This window comes from Schistocerca serialis, chromosome 3 (genome assembly GCF_023864345.2).
Source record: "Schistocerca serialis cubense isolate TAMUIC-IGC-003099 chromosome 3, iqSchSeri2.2, whole genome shotgun sequence".
NCBI lineage: Eukaryota > Metazoa > Arthropoda > Insecta > Orthoptera > Acrididae > Schistocerca > Schistocerca serialis.
In genome coordinates this window covers 302,058,599-302,070,618 of record NC_064640.1, presented here as the reverse complement: position 1 = coordinate 302,070,618, position 12,020 = coordinate 302,058,599, and the positions used below count along the sequence as shown (strand labels likewise).

Here is a 12,020-nt window from a genome sequence, read left to right as displayed (position 1 = left end):
AGGCCCGGTCCCCTTGTAAGTGACATTCACTTGATTGCAACCACTTCAGAACAGTTGCATAGTGAAAAAAACATAGAGTCCGAAACCTGTGGTTTTCAATTGTGTGTGCATAAAATAAAACGTGACATGGGATGCAGCTGTACTTCATTCCTGTATTTATTTAGTTTTGCAACAGCACAGCAGATGACTCGGCTTTCAGCTTTGTGTTTCCTTGAGTCAAACATACGTGCAAACATGATTCTCTGCGTGATGGGGCGAAAGATATTATTTGTTTGGGCTCTTTCAAAGTATACAGAAGGCTGGTAAATGAATCTCCAGTGCCAAGAAAGAGATTTAGACCATTGAAAGATAATAAAGACATGGGCATGATCTTCATGAATGGGATTCGGAAATTCCTTGAGGATGAATACAGATGATCTCGAAATACTTCTACAGACGGTTGAGGCATGCAGTTTAAAATATAATAGCAATTTCAGACAACCAATTTCTGCATCTCCCCAGTCACAATTCACACTTGTAATTTTCTACAAATTCTTCAAACAATTGCCAGTGAGTTATTCATCTTTGAAGTATTGTAATAAATATGACCAATAAAGAAAAGATAACTACTTCATCATCACTCTGTTTTGTGAGACTTATGACCTGAAATAATACAATATTTTTAACCAATAGTTTCTCTGTAATTGTTTGAGAACAAACACATAGAAGAAAAAAAAAGTAAATCCAAAATATGTGGGGTTTTATTTTTTATTCTACGAGTAAAATGTTTTCCAAAAAACTACTTCAGTAACCTCAGCAACTTTGCTTTGTTCACATACCGTATGTCTTTTCAGCAGCACAGCAGATGACTCAACTTTCTGCTTTCTACCTTTCTTGAATCAAATGTAGATGTGGACACAGTTATTTACATGGCATGGCGAATTAGCCTGCCATAAAGAGTCTCAACAGTGCATCACAGTGCTGTCCCCCCTCCCCCCCCCCCCCTTTTTCCCCCCACCTCAACCAGCCTTCGATACATCTTGAATCATTCACACACACACATACATCCATGATTTACATGCTATATTTACATTGACTGTAAACATATTACTAACATTATGATGTGCTCCTGTCATTGCTATGAGATGTCACCTTAAGCACCAAATCAATATGGAACACACAACATTCATGCCTCCTGACAACTTCCTGGTGCATGCTGCTTACATTCCGTAAACTATACACCGTTCAAAAGGATTAGTGGAATGCTTGTATCGACATCAAATATGTTAAATTTAGTTTGGTACAGGCGGTACCTGTGGTCTTGTTGCACGACTTAAGATCTTCGCTTTCAATGTTGGCAGCAGTTAAAATCATATGCCATCTGTTGGCAGTATTATGCAGTATAGTGCCAGGTGACACCTCAGAACGAAGTGAGTACCAGTGTCCCAGTGTTTTTTAGTGAGGTACATGAGGCACTTGTCATTAGTGGACATTGTATTCAACCGAGCACATGCAATGCAACATCTTAATGCTGTGCAAGTTGTAAGAGTGATCTGTTCTGCATGATGATCTCAGAAGGGCCACAGGGGCCGCTGTGTTCAATCAGAGTATAATGAGAAGGTTTTGAGAAAGGACCTTACGACCCAGACATCCTGTTCAAGTACCCTGCGTGATGTGACAACTTGCAGCTCACATTCAGTTCTTCCATTCCCATGTCATCTGACAACTTTGTCACTGGTGAAATGTGTTATTCACAGAGGAGTCCAGATATCCTCTGATGCAAGGTGATGACTGTATTTGTGTGTGAAGCACCATAGTGAGTGGTACCTGCCAAATGTTGTCCAGGAAATTGATAGACCTCCAAGGTTCTGTGATGTGGGGATGCTTCAGTGTGACCCTGAATTCCTTTTAATGGCAGGGACTACATGACAGGCGTCAGCAGGGATGTCTTGTGAAGCCTGTATGTTGAAGTAATGGAATGGTTGGCAGTGAGTACTAACCTAAACTCCATCATTCATATGTGGGACATGCTTGACAGACATGTTCAGGGTCGTCCTGTTCCATCAAAGACTCTCCAAGAACTTTCATTGGAGAATGGAAGTCAATCTACAGGGTGACCTCCGCATGCTACTAGGTGTCCAGTGATAAATGCTCACAGAAGGCATACATGTTATTGAAACTCTCAAAGTCCAATGAAAAGTACTCTGGATGACGGAATGAATGATTGTGTCCTCTTTGTTTTCTACACCTATTGGACATTTCAGTTCTGTTTATGCAAACGATTGATAATGTAACGATGTTAGTTTGCATACTTAATTTCTGAGAGGTAAAGGTATAATTTGGTAATGTATCCGGTCCTCAGTTATTGCTCAATGGAGTATGGTAGATGCCCACAGTCATGTCCCCCTAATTCTTTTGAGCTTATGAATTGATGATATTCACTTCCTTAATATTATTCTCTGAATTTTATTTGTGGCACCAATCAAAATACACCATGCCAGTCAAGTTATCTCGGTGTAGATACTTAAAGCTATCCATGTGAAGCAGGGCGTGGTCACTAATAAAAATGCAAACACTTGTAGTAAAGCAACCCTGGGGAGGGGAGGATCATGACATTGCCTCCCTCTTGAATCTGTGGCTGGCTGTAGGAACCAAAACAAAAGACTTGAGAAAACAAGATATCACTTCGAGAGAAAAAAAAACCATGACTTATTATTATTATTATTGTTGTTGCTGTTGTTTTTAATGCTAACAACAAACTGAAAGATAATTTCAATTGGAAGTAATGGCTTATTTGAAAAAAAAAGCACTATTAATTTCTGTAACTGAAATATTGTTTACAGTATTAGCTTTGTAAACTACAGTGTAATTGTGAACAACAGATAATCATCAGTATTAAATAGGCAGTAGTTCTTTTATCATCATATAGAAAGGCTTTAGTTACCTGTGAGGCAAAAATTTTCTGGGTTGCACTTCACTGTGTTGTTGAGTAGTATAACTTATTTTCAGTTAAGTCATCACTGTGACCCACTATGCACAGGCCTGGCTAAGTAACACTTAATATCTTATTCCTGTACGCGTTGGACTTACTGCAGTTGTTACCGGAGCTACAGAGTAACACTTGAAATACTCCAATTGTCTTTAGTCACTGTAATCTACACTAAGCATAATGCATAAAAACAAAATACCTCAAGCTTACTAGGTGACTGAAGATAATTATACATGAACCATGTGTTTGACATGGCTACCATTGTATCTAGTAACTTCTTCAATAAAAGAACTAGTATCTCTGATGAATTGTTGTTGACTCACATGTTCTGTAATTGTACTGTGTTTGCTTTTTCTTGTATGTGAATTTTTTGGGGAAATTGTTTCTTTATAAACCTCTGATTAGTGGGGTAGTGCCCCTTGCCGTAATTGAAGGATTTTTCACAAAACGTGCAGATCCCAGGAACCATAAACTACACACTAAACACTGTTAAGATGAAACTGCATTTTGGTTGAAAACCAAACAGTTGTAATAATATGTTTTTGTTCACAGGCAGCCCATTCAGTAGATGCCACTTACAGAAAGATTAGGGATTACTCTCAATTAAATGCTGGTTTCAACATAATAAATATCGTGCTTATTAAGCTAAATGCCTTACTGTTGAAATAAATCTTGAATTATTTAGTGCACCCCTGTAGGCCACCATATGAAAAGCTCAAGAAATTTGTTGTGGTTGCACTGGATTTCTCTCTCTCTCTCTCTCTCTCTCTCTCTCTCTCTCTCTCTCTCTCTCTCTCATTTTATTTTATTTTTTGGTGTGTGTGTGTGTGTGTGTGTGTGGGGGGGGGGGGGGGTGGTATCTATGAGAACAAGGGTGAAAAACATCGTTTATGCTGTCTGACACAAGACTCTTCATAATCATATGACAGGCTTTCAGTGGCACTCAGCACAGCCCAGTCATGGGGATAAATAACATATTGTTTTTTGTGGTATGTCCTTTACCATTTCTAATACAGGCAATGGCTACATTGATTTATGATGTTTTATATACGCGGAGGCATGACAGTGCTGTGAAACTGTCACAGTCAACACGAAATATTACCATACTAGCTGATGGTAGCTTGACTACAGGCCTGGGGAGTTAAATTCGGGAAGAGGGAATGAAGCTTGAGCCCAAACACTGTATAGAGACTAGCATGGAGCAAATGTAGCACCACAAGCACAAACAACCAAATAACCCAAGCCCATGAAACACAGAACTTGGTGCAAGGTAATTGATGTCCTCTTCAGAACTGTTGGGCCAGCCCTTATTGCCACAGACAGGTAAACACCTGGGTCTTTGGCTCTGCCCATGCCATGCTTCGCGCACACCTTCTGTGACATCACTTTTCTCTATTTCGCTGTGATACCTGTGCCAGCTCATCTACATCCATCTCAATACCTGCTGGTGGGGGTGTTACAGCTCTTCCCCCTGAAAAGACCACATAGGACTGTAAACCACCAGATTTGTGGCATGAGCTCCGGCCCAAAACTGAAAAGGGCATGATGTTTCCTGACAGTGAAATGATCGAGGGATACAGTGCCGATCCAACTGACTCCACTGGAGGGGGGCAGAACATTGCGGAGCCTTGGGTAATGGCAGGTCTGCCGGAATTGGTGGGGGTGAGGCCTCATCCACTGGTAAGTGGGGAAAGGAGAGCTCCCATTCAACTTCCACAGGCTCCATATCCGTAGCTATCCCCAAGGGTGCAATAGATCCAAAAGACCCTTCAGTTGGCACCCCTGCAAAAGTTCCAGGCATTGTTCAGTACGTGACAAGAGAGCTATACAGTGTATCATGTTTTGAAAGTTCACACAAATCATTCCACAACTGAGTTTGAAACAGGTGAAACACTGTGGTCATCAGATGTCATGATCAAGTTCTGAAAACCACATGATAGTCGACCAACTGCCATGTTGCCCTGAGTCATTTATTATCGGATGCGGTATGCAAGGACATGGGATCAGCACACAACTCTCCCAGCCATTGTCGATATTTTGGTCTTGGAGATGTTACATCTCAATCAGGTAGTTCCTCAGTCGGCATCACAAGGCTGAGTGCAGCCTGGTTCAGTCCACCTACCCAAGTAAAATCCCCGGCAATACTGAGAATCAAACTTGGGTCCCCTACATGAGGGTCTGTCACATTGACCACTTCGCTACAGAGGAAGGTGCTGGATATCATTGCAAATGCAAAAATCTGTGAACTCCCATGACACAAATTGCTGACTGTTAATTGGAGACAAGGATACAGGGAGAGCCCTCTATCTGACAGTTCATGAATAGGTGCAGTCCATGTTGTCGAAGGCAGCTTGGTTGCATATCTGTGACGCATGGTGTAACTGGAGTATGTGAGGATGCAATTCCAGGGGAATGACCGCTTGATAACTTTGCTCCTCTATGGCCAGCATGAGGACAGTCTTGACAATGTTGAGCTGAGTCCACAGCATAAAAGATATGATGATGATAAGATCCCATACTCCTTGACAGAGCGTAGGGGACAATGCGGGAAACCCGCACCACCGTGTTAGGCAAGGTCCTAGCGGAGGTGGTTTCCCATTGCCTTCCTCCAATCGTAATTGAGATGAATGATGATGATGACGACGACACAACACCACCCAGTCATGTTAAGCCAGGTGAAAATCCCTGACCCCGATGGGAATCGAACCCAGGATCCCATGCTTGTGAATATAGATTACACCAAATCTGCTTCCAAAGGAATGCACTCAGGCCATCCTGTCTGGACTGCTGAAACAAATTTCCAGAATAATGACTCAGCAACCATGGTGGCCATGATCCTTTGCACTGTCAAAGGAAGATTCAGGCATTTCTCCTCATCCAGTATGAAAACTAGACCCTCCTGTTGATCGAACTCCAGGTTGCGGCCTACCAGTAACCCCAATAGCACATCTGCATTAGCATTCTGGATGGTGGACAGGCAACGAATGTCATAGCAATGTAACTAACAATAATTACTGTAAAAGAGGACCCACTTCTGCAACTGATGGGCAGTCTGATCTAGTAGTTTAGAGCAAGAACCAAATAAGAAAACCACTGGTTTGTGGTCGGTGATAAGTAGTAACTTTGCTCGACACATAAAACATGAAATTTTTAAATGCCGGAAATGATAGCCAGTGCCTTCTATTCCTATGCAAATAGTTATGTTGTACTGTGGAAAGCATCTTTGATGTGTAGGAGATGGGCTGGTCTTTATGATCTGGGTTCTGATGCAACAGATCTGCACCAGTGCCATGTTGGGACATGCAGATGCCCAGGATTAATAGTTTATGCAATGTAAAGGAAGTCAAACAGGAATCGGAGCACAAACACTGCTTCAGGGACTTTAAAGCCTGTTTACAGTTCGTCACTAGGAGGAACATGACTACCATTTGGTGAGGCCAGTTAAGAGTATGGCAGATGTGCGCAACCTTGGGAATGAACTTAACATAAAAAGAAATATTGCTGAAAAGTACTGGAGCTCCTTCGGGTTCTTGGGCGCTGGCAGGTTTACAGTAGCTTTGACATGCTCATCTATAAGGACAATGCCACCTTTCCTAAGCCAAGTTCCAAGAAGTGCACCTTCTGGAAGAAACTACATTTTTCCAGTTTGCAGTGAAGGCCATTCACCAGAAGGAATTAGAAAATTGTTTGCAAATATCGTAAATGCTCCTCTCATGTGGAGCCCATGAGCCAGATGTCATCGAGGCAGTTTATGCGACACAAAATGTCTTCAATCAATGGCTCTGAATCTCATTGATAAATTCTGCTGCAGATGGGAATTCCAAAGGGCAAGTGATGAAACTGATAGAGCACAAAGGGTTTGTTGAGCACAAATAAATTTTGAGAACAGCTTCCAATGGCAACAGCTGGTATGCGTTGTGTAAGTCGATGTGTGAAAAATACTGTCCTCATGACAACTTCATCAACAACTCTTACAGCTGCAGAATGGGACAAGATTTTGCAACACAATTCACAATGTCACTCTGTTTAAAATTGCTGCAAAGGCACATGGCACTGTATGGTTTGTGAATCACCACCAATGATGTGACCCATTGCCGCAATTTAATAGGAGAAATGACACTGAGGTCTTACCAACATTGCAACTTGGGCTTGACCTTGTTGTACACAGTGAAGTGAACAGGTGGGGAAGATGAAATTTAGCTATTGCTGATAGCTTAAGAAAGATGTGTACCTCAAAATTTTCTGTCTGAACCAGTGTATTCTCAAACAGCTAGTCATACTACCATAGTAAAGAGTCTGTGTCTTAAAAGGGGGCTGCTTGCAACTGTAAATCAATTTTGTCAACTATCTGGAAACCAAAAAGAGAAAAGACATCTAACCCAAAAATATTTTGAGCCAGCAGCAAATAAATGACTTACAATATACGTTTTTGTTCCACTTTCTTACGACATGCAGAGACAGAGAATTGCACCCTAAAAGCAATATACTGCTTGCTATAAGATACAGCCTAGAGCCTGTATCTTGGTTCCGTACCTACCTTAAGCTCAATTGGTCACCCATACATTGCCATCTTAAGCAAAATGAGCTCGGGCGATGCTTGTGGGACACCTCAGACAGTCTCAGAGTTGAGAGAAAACACCGGAGCCTCCAACAACTGGTCTGCAGCTCGTTGACTATCACAAAATGTCACCAAATGTGTGACATACCCCACAAATGACCTCAGGGCAGGACAGCTGACTAGCCTGATAAGTGGAAGGGGAGTGATGCTGTGTGAACGTTTGTGGTGCTGTGATTGACTTGAAAACGCTGATCCCAACGCAGATAAAGATGGGCAGCACTGTGATGTCACTGCACTCAAATTGCAATGGTGTCAATGGACTGTGTCTTCAACAGAAGGCAAGGCTGCCTGGCTCACCCCACAGGGCACCGGGTGCTGTTTACCTCACGCGTCTAATTTTGCTACCTGCAAATAGTTGGACAGTATGTCCTTTCTGCTTCTTTAAGTTCATGCAGTTCCACAATCATAGCAACTTTAGCTAAGAAAGGAATAGACAATGCCAGTGCCCTAGTTTAGACCTTGGGGTTGGATGTTAACCAGAACATACAACTGTCCAGAGCACTTGTGCTGTTAATTAAACAATAATCATGCCGCCACCATGTTGATTTGTTGACCAAAATACTGTATGAGCAACTGACGTAGATCCTCAGCCTTAAGTTTCTCATGCTTGGGTTCAAATTCTGCACGTTTTCATACAATCCTGCACTGCTGGTCAGTAACGAGGCAGCTTTATCAACTGGATTGACAATACATCTTACCTGGCCATGCATAACAACTGACGCTGGTAGTTCTCCCATCTTCCTGTAGACTTGCCAAAGCCAGTGAATCATGAATGGCATTGGGAGAACAAAGGGGAAGGCTTCTGTGTAGGCACCTAGTTCAACACCAGTTCGGTATGTATAAAGAGCAATTCCGCACTCTATTTGAGCAGTTCCTATGTCTAACCATGCTGCAGATGTTGGTGCTGCTCCTGGAGATGTAATTGCTTGTGCCAGCATTGCAAAAATACTGGGTACATTGTGGCCATGATTTAAAACTATGAAAATGAAAAGCGTCACACACACACACACACACACACACACACACACACACACACACACCGGGTGCTCAAAAAGTCAGTATAAATTTGAAAACTTAATAAACCACGGAATAATGTAGATAGAGAGGTAAAAATTGACACACATGCTTGGAATGACATGGGGTTTTATTAGAATAAAAAATAAATAAATAAATAAAATAAAATAATAATAAAAAAAACGAAGTTCACAAAATGTCCGACAGATGGCACTGGACAGCAAAACGTCAGTGACTACGCATGACAATCATGTATAAAAGGAGTTGTAATGAGAGAGAGAATCAGATGCGCCAGCAGTCGCAGCATGTTGACATTACCTGAAAAGGCCGTTTTAGTGAATCTGTATTATCAGAATGGGGAATGTGCTAGTTCAGCGTTATGATCCTGTCGCCGTAGGAAGGGGATTCGAATGGGTAAAGGTCCATTGACAAATGCAGCTGTGGCGACCGAGCACAAGGCGTAATGCTGCTGAGACAGTTCAGGAAGAAATTGAGACTGTAGCGGGTTCGTCTATGCATGGGGAACTTGGCGCTCGTGCAGTCACACATCACACCGGCATTCCATACACTACTGTATGGTTGGCACTGAGGCATACCCTCCAATGCTATCCGTACAAAATCCACCGGTATCATGAACTGTTACCTGGCGATTTAGTGAAGTGGAGGGCATTTGTGGTGTGGACGTTTCAAAAGATGGCGGAAGATGACGATTGGTTGAGTAACGTGTTGTGGACCGACGAAGCTCATTTCACGCTCCTAGGGTCTGTCAACACCCACAACTGTGGAATTTGGGCTACCGAAAATCCTAGAACTCGTGGAAACTCCATTTTTGAACTTCTGTATTTTTTTGGTTCTAATAAAACCCCATGTCATTCTAGCATGTGTGTCAATTTGTACCTCTCTATCAACATTATTCCGTGATTTATTCAGTTTTCAACTTTATACTGACTTTTTGATCACCCGGTACATAAGAAAGTGCTATGTCACTACTTTAGACCAGTACAGGCATGACAACATTGCGAAACCATCACTGTTGTCACAAAATGTTGTTATATTAACCAATGGTGACTTGATTACAAGGCCAGGAAGCGGAACCTGAGAAGATGGAATGAAACTCAACATGTCAGTCAATCTACGTTGGAACAGAGTGTCCAGTATGTATTGTATCTATCCACTGCAGGTGTCAACTCTGACAAAATGTACGCTGAATGCCGTGAATGTGCACATTTCTCAGAGGGGTATCATGGTGCATTGCTTTGTGGAGACGCGAATTGTAGTGGTGGAAGCCTTTATTCAAATCGGTTATGTCGAGACTCGGTGACCTTGTGACAGAATCGTAATGATCGCCATATAGCTTAACTTGAAATGCACCGTATTGTCAGATGACTGAGGCAGTGGAGGTCCACTGTTAGTTTTATGAACCAGCGATCACCAAGCGGGGAAGAAGTGATTGAATGTGTAAGAAGATGGGGAAAAAAAGTGTGCATATCTCTGGAACACAGTTCCAGACATCCAGCATTACAACTGTTATTATGTTTACTTGGTCACTTACTGGATGATTTTAAGTTTCTCTGTACAATCTGCACATAGTTCAAGAATTAGAGAGACATTGACAGGCAGAACAGACTCTTCTCTTGTTTCTCCAAGTGCTGATATCTGGCAAAGCAGATTTTTATGACTGCATATCTTAATAAATGAAACTTGATCCCAGGAAAATCCTGTCCTCAACATTTACGCGAAAAGTTCTAGACAAGTCCAAAGGTTGTGGTGTAATGTGCATTTGGCATGTGTGCGATTTTTTTATCTTTTTTAATTGTGCCTATATTCTGAAAAACATTTCCAAACTGTTGGCATCTTGCTTTGTTGATGTGTGATAGCTGTCCCATTCCCCAAATTTAACAACACTGGATTACTTCCTCTGGGGTTATATGAAGGAAAGGGTCTTTGATATAAAATAAGTTCTGTTCTGCAACGTATGTAAGGTGGGTTATGGAAGCTGTTGTGTGGTTGGCTAATCCTTGAATATTACAAACTTTTAATAATTAACTAAAACATCAACACATTTATTTATAATATGTACAGCGTACTAAAACTGAGCAAAACTTAGTATTAGCCGTTGTCTGTCCTAGACTGTTTCAGAAACAGTTCTGTATGGTCACAGTGCATTGACAACATTGCACAACATTTGCAGTTGTATTCTCACTGCAAGTCTTTAGAGATCTTGGCAGAGCTCGGTGTGCGGTTTGATAAAAAGACACACCAACATATATATTTGCATGCAGGGAGTAGAAGCGTAGACAGCATACTCTGATGGTGGCAATAGTGCCACCTGCAGGAACAGGGTGGTCCCTTTGGATAGCAGGGCTCGCAGTGGTGGCCAATGGCGGCATTTTGTAATGACGCATCTTGTGTGGAGATATAGGCAGTGTGTGGCGCACTGTGTGCGGTCAACATAAACATCATTGATATTGCAGAAGCCTCCCTGTGACACCTTGCTCTAGGTCCAGACTGTGGATATAGTATCAAGGAAACTTAATTACTTGAGTGGGTTATGATATTGGATGCACAAGGAAGGATTCCATTAGATAGGCTGTGAACAGCTTGGCGTTGGAGAGTGCCTTGTAAGTGTGCCACTATTTATTTTTGAGAGTTACATTTTGTTAACAGTATCAATCAACATTTCTTTCACTTATAATGTTTTTCTTCATGATCTCCACCATGTTGTGTTTCCTTATTTGTGTGTAAGAGCATGTGTTCCCAGTTGGTAAAAGATCTTGACCTATGCTGGTATCCATGTTTTTGCAACATGAATTATGCTCCTATCATCTTCAAAGTATGTCCCAAATAGATAATCTGTATAGGGGCACAAACAGGTCGGAGTCTGAGGATGCCAGGTCTGTGCTACAGGATTCAACCCAATTTAGTGGTGTGTTCATCACTTCAGAGACTTGGGTGTGGGCATAGATTGTCGTCTGGATTCTTTTGAGACCAAACACATCAGAAACAGGTCTTGAGTTAGTTCAGAGTCTTCACTTATGCCTCTGAGCTAATAATTGACCTTTTTGGAAACAAATCCACAAAATGACACCATCACTATCCCAAAAGACCTTCCTCATTACTTTGCTAGCAGAGGGAGCTGCCATGAATTTCTTCTTTTTTGGTGATTACAGATAGTAGCACTCCAGTGATTGTTGTCTGTTGTGAGCATTTGTGGAGCACATCTTGAGTACACCTTCCATATCCAAGAGTCTCAGTCATTGGCAGACACACTTCTAATGCTCACTGACAGCTGTAGAGCCAATTGTCTAGTTGTGATGCCCAGTCTGCCTGAACAATGCCATCCACATAGTCCACCGTGTTGAGAGCTAGTTGCAGTATTTCCTGCAGTGCTTTAAAATAATTTTTCTTGTAATGAGAAAC

The 12,020-nt window shown here is 41.8% G+C and overlaps 1 protein-coding gene across 6 annotated transcripts in view; it reads left to right on the top strand.

Moving 5' to 3' along the window:
• LOC126470093 (transcription initiation factor TFIID subunit 3) overlaps positions 1 to 12,020 on the top strand; it is a 337,538-nt gene that overhangs the window by 228,116 nt on the left and 97,402 nt on the right. The window lies entirely within an intron of this gene.